This window comes from Acanthaster planci, linkage group LG06 (assembly GCF_054643075.1).
Source record: "Acanthaster planci isolate LZ-2023a linkage group LG06, COTS_SCS, whole genome shotgun sequence".
Taxonomy (NCBI): domain Eukaryota; kingdom Metazoa; phylum Echinodermata; class Asteroidea; order Valvatida; family Acanthasteridae; genus Acanthaster; species Acanthaster planci.
Window position 1 is genome coordinate 14,337,484 of NC_141782.1, and position 6,036 is coordinate 14,343,519.

The window sequence follows — 6,036 nt, forward strand, 5'->3', positions numbered from 1 at the left end:
GATGGACAGCTACTGCATTTTCATTTCTTTTAATTAAACTATTCAGGGTGCATTTCCACTGTTCTCGGTTGCAGTTGACCCAACGCCATCAAATTAATTTGGTCTTGGCCGTGGTGTTTATGTTTTTACGGGACTTGTAGTTTTAGAGTTAGAGTTCCTAGAGTTTGGAACACGTTGACCAATCACAATGCGAAAAATTTGTTGTGGTTGGCCAAGGCGTTGCAAATCCTTCGAGGCGCTCCACCCCCCCCTTTTCAATGTTGGGAGACAATCAGCATCATGCTGGCCTGTTTTTACCTTAACATTGAGGGGAGGGAATGGCATTTCTTGTCAACTGGAAGAAACATCAGCAAAAACTGGCAAACAGTTGCCGGATTAAAGAGAACTGAGGAATGAAACTTCCCAAAGTATCCATGAACAAACATTGGCTTATCAAGTAGTAGGCATTGGACAGTTCTGGAGCACCTCCCCCTTTCAACCCGTTTCTTCCTCTTTCACCCTCTACCTACTCGACCCGTTTTTCCACTAAAAAAAAAACCCAAAACGCGTTTTCAGGTTTTTGTAATTTTACCTGGGTACCTCATCGACTATTTTATCAACTCGAAAAAAAAGTCACAAAAGGGGTTAAAAAAGGCACGAATAACTTCCTTTCACCCTTCTTTCACCTTCTTTCCGCCGCCCACCAACCGCGCCGGGGATTCCCACTTCTCTGACCTTGACCGTTTGACCCCGGGCACTTTTTCCTGTAAACAACTCGTGACGTGCGCCGATCGCACAAACAATCACTCTCAAACATAAAAAGGGACTTCCCGTCGCTTGCTCGATAGAAAAAATGATAAAAAGTTTAGAAACCTATATATATAGAGAGACCTGAACAACCCACAACGCAGGCCTAAATTATCGACCTTTAATGATTTAAGAAGGCGTTTTTAGAAGATTTTGTCAAGCGGTACAATATTCCATTACCGGCACCCAAGTGTAAATCTCACACCAAACCCGGGCTCATTGAAGCCATACGGGCAGATCAAAAACAATTTTAATTACCTCCAGTGTCAGTTATATCGGCAGCTGTTGAAAACGGTTTAAAAATACAATATTCCTTTTGCACACAGAGACAGATATGTTAAACAAGACTTTAGTGAAGCGATTAAAGCTTACACTCAGCCCGAGGAAATTGCAGAAGTCGACATTAGAAACGTCAGACGCTTTAAAGGTAACTACTGCAATTGGGAATTGATACCCCGTTTCTTTGAATACGACCTCCTGCACTTTTTTGAGTTTTACAAAACATTCATCGAGAAGAAAGCGTTGGAAGAGTTAAAAGAAGTGGCTTCTTACAAATTGCAAACGGCCCTAAAAGTGCAGTTATGATTGGAAAAACCTGAAAAAACTGAATTTGGCACATTTACCTTTTCTAACCAAAACAACGTCGTGAACACCCAAGCCGACGTGAAAAATGCACTCGCTGAACAGAGGGAAAAACAGATTGAAGACATGGAAACTCATACAAAAAAGGTTCTGGCTGGGTGTTGGATAAAGTAAAAGCTTTTTGCATCAACGTGATTAAATATAATCCTGTGGGCGCCACGTATATTCTGCCACCAAAGTATTTGAGGGACAAAAAAGCGATCATGAACATCCAAAACAAAGATCAACAGTGTATCCGATGGGCACTGAGAGCGGCTTTAAAGTTATATTCTGACAACGTTAAAAGTCAGTTAGAAACAAATTCAAATTACAAAATAAATAACGAGCTAACATCGACTTACACAAAAGCAGACGGTCTAAATTTTACAAACATAAGCTTTCCGACACCCCTATCTCAGATCCTGGGTATCGAATCGCAAAACAACTTAGCAATCAATGTGTTTGGTTACAACAAAACAGACGGTCTTTTCATTCTTTACAAAAGCAAAAAAAAATGTCTGAACCTATAAATTTACTTTATTTTACCGAGGTGAAAAAAAGTCACTACTGCTGGATTAAAAACTTTTCTCGGTTGACGGGTGATATCGATCAACACGACGGTCAAAAACACTGGTGTTTTAACTGCATGTCACATTTTCAAGAGGCAGAAAAACTTGCTCGGCACAAAGAAGATTGTAACGGAATTGACACTCCGGCTTCTAAAGTAGAATTACCTAAAGAAGGCGAAAATATTCTCAAGTTTAAAAATTATAAAAACAAACAAGCCGCCCCTTTAGTCATTTACGCTGATTTTGAGTCGGTTTCAGAATAATTACCGCCAACTGATACAAACACGGTCAAAACACAAATCCTTAAGCCTTGCGGCTACTCATACGCGGCCGTCAGATGCGATGGTAAATGCACTTCACGCGAGATTTATAGACGTAAAGACGCGGCTACCAAATTTGTACAATCGCTTTCTGAGGAAACAGACAAGATCAATGAAACGTTTGAAAGTAAAGAGCCGCTGATCTGGTCACCCGAGTTACAAAAAATACACGAAAATTTTCATCGCTGCTGGATCTGTGAAAAGCTTATCGGCAAGACAAAAGAATCTCAGTGTCAGTGCCCATTTCCAAATGAATCAAAGAAAGGTGCTGAGTTGATTTGTTAAACTTGCGAAAAGCCCATTAACAAATTTAAAAAGGTAAGAGATCATTGTCACGTGACGGTGAAGTACCGAGGTCCCACGCACGCCAGTTGTAATCTCAAGTTAAAAGTCGTCCCGTATCAAACGCCCATTCCGGTGATTTTACACAATCTCGAGAAATATGACGCTCATCTGATTATGCAGGGCGCTCACGAGTATAACGGGGAAAAAATAAAATTAACTGCTAAAATACTGAGAACTACATTTCGTTCTCCTTTGGCCAGCTCAGGTTTTTAGACTCCTTTCATTTTATGGCGACCTCGCCAGATCGGTTGGTTAAAAACTATTCACCCGATGATCTTAACTTACTTTGCGAAATGTTTCCAGAAAATAGAAATTTATTGTTGGAAAAGGGAATTTACCCTTACGAATATATCGATTCCTTTGATTGGTTCCAAGAGGTGAGCTTACCACCAGTAGGCGCTTTTCATAAGCAGCAGTCCACGGTGACCGAGCAAGAACATTTAAGAGCACAAAAAGTATGGCAAGCCTTTGATTGTGAAAACCTAGGTGACTACCACAACCTATACGTGGAAACGGACGTGTTATTGCAAGCGGATGTTTTTGAGAACTTCCGTAAAGTCTGCACATCACAGAACTACGTCCTTGACCCAGCTAACTATTACACATCACTGGGCCTGTCGTGGGACGCTTTGTTGAAACTCTCGGGTGTAAAACTGGACTTACTAACCAACATAGACAAGCACTTGTTCTTTAAAAGGGCAAAAAGAGGTGGTATCTCTAGTGTGGGTGCAAAGCGATGTGCAAAGGCAAACAACCCAGACCTACCTGACTACGACCCAAATCAACCGGAGTCTCATATCATGTACCTAGACGCAAATAATTTATACGGTTGGGCCATGAGTCAGTATCTGCCCGTGAGTTAGTTTCAGCGGCTAAAAAACTTAGACAAATTTTCTCCCGAGTTTATTTCCAAGTTACGACCTGAGGACACGCACGGTTACATGTTTGAAGTGACTTTAGACTATTCGCAGCACTTACACGATTTACACAACGATTTCCCGCTCGCCCCTGAAAATATGTCAATTCCCAATGAATGGTTTTCAGGCTACCAACAAAATTTAATTAACAACGGAGAGCAAGTGACCTCGGTAGACAAACTCGTGGTCAAATTTGGGTACTAAACGAAAATATGTGGTTCACTACCGAACTTTACAGAAATATTTAGAGCTAGGCTTAGAATTAAAAGAGGTACACCGCGTCGTTTAAACAATGGCCTTGGATGAAAAGCTACATCGACCAAAATACCGAGTTACGCAGATTGGCTAAATCTGACTTTGAGAAGGATTTTTTCAAATTGATGAACAACTCGGTTTTTGGCAAGACGATGGAAAACGGTCATTTATTGAGGGACTTACAGGATGCAGATAAGTATAAAAAATTAACTTTTAAACCAAACTACAAATCCACAGTATCATTTAAAGAGTGTGATCTTTCATTTGTGGAAATGTATCGCATAAAGACCAAGCTAAATAAGCCGATCTATCGCGGAGTAAGCGTGCTCGACCTATCTAAAACTTTAATGTACCATTTTTATTACAACGAACTAAAATTAACTTTTGTTGAAAAGCAAATTTACTTCACACGGATACTGATTCTCTGTTAGTTCAGATCCGAACTGACAATTTAAATGGCTACCTGAGTAAAAAGCGTACATTATTTGACTTTGGTAATTACCCTCCCGATCATCGACTTCACGATTAAAAAAATAAAAAAGTCATAGGCAAAATGAAAGACGAATTTGGTGGCCAAATAATTTCAGATGTCGTTTGCATACGTCCAAAAATGTATTCGATCTTAACTACCGATCAAAATTTAAAGAAGGCGAAAGGGGTAACAAAAGTGGTCACCGAGAAACAGCTAACTCACGAGATGTATAAAAGCTGCCTATTTGAACGAAAGCAGCATTTAAATAAACAGCAGCTATTTAGATCAGATAAACATCAGATGTTCACGGTGTCGCAAAATAAAATAAGCCTCTCGCCGTTAGACAAAAAGCGTTAAATATTATCAAACGGGGTTGATACGTTAGCTTACAGACATGATCAATCGAGGTCAGTTTTTGCGCAGTTAAGACTGGGGTGGTAATTCTGTATTCTCGGGTACGACTTGAAGTTCCTCTTTGACGAAACTCCTATTTGGCCCGTTTAACAGACAATACAAAGTGGGACCCGTTTTTACCCTCCTACCTTTCACTCGTTTAAATTGACGGTGCGCTTGTCCACTTGATAAACGTCCACTGACCAGACCAGATCTGTAGCCCTTCTTACGGTGCCGCCCTCTAGCTCATCCGGGTAATATAAATATCTAACGACCACGTCTGGAGGAAGTTCTCTTTGGGTCGCTCTTGGAGGCGCACTCGGTGCTTGTTTCACTCGGTCTAATTTGACGGCTTCTGCAGGAACGGCATCGATTAATCGCGTTTTTTCCTCATTTAACGATTTCACGACTTGGGGCAAGTGATACGCTAAGAAACTGACCAAAGCCGTCCCACCTATAATCCAAACAAACTTGCAAATTTTGTGATCCTAGGAGGGCTTGTAAAAATCGGACAATTTAGGTTCTGGCAGTAATGGTGTGATCTTTTTACCCAATAGTTCGCTGTAAGCTCGTAATGCTTCGACCACGTTTGCTGACTCGAGCGTTCTTGTCGCATTCGTTCGTTTAAAAAGTCTAACATATGTACGCAGTTTTGTTCCCAAGATTCCTTGGTTTGAGAGATCCAACCCGAAACGTTTAGAAAGAAATGCGACGATCTTTTTTTCGTAGCTGGTTTAACGTTAATTGCGTTTTCTTTTCTTTTTAAAATATTTCAGTAAAATAAAAATCGCATAATATAAAAGTAATATCTCGCATCAATATACTAAAAAACTGAACCCGAGTCGGTGTCTAAAAATTCCTCGCGCGAGCAAAAGCGAAAGACGGGAAGTAACCATTACTCATAACCCGAGTACGATAACTGCGGGTCACACGTTAAATGTAAAATTTCCGGCTTTAGGCACGGACGACGTGAGTGTACCCGGTACCGCCAAACTGGCTTTTAAACTCGATCTTGACGGAGCTTCGGACGATAACCGGACGGTGTATAACAACGTGGCGAGAAACTTGGTTTCAGAAATAAACGTCAGCTTACAAGGCAACAAGATCGTAAGTTACCGAGATGCAGACGTGTTTCATAATTTTAAGGACAACTGGCTACCTCTGTCGCAAACTAAAAATAATGCGTACTTTGGTTTGGAAAAAGAAAATGCCGCCAAGTTGCGTTTAGGTGCAGGCGATAAAAGACACGCCGATGTTGACGGATCATTCCCCCTTTTATCCGTCGGGGCTCAAAGAGCCACTGACGCATCAATTGACTGTTAACGGCCACGATAAAGTGGTCAACTCGTCAGACACAG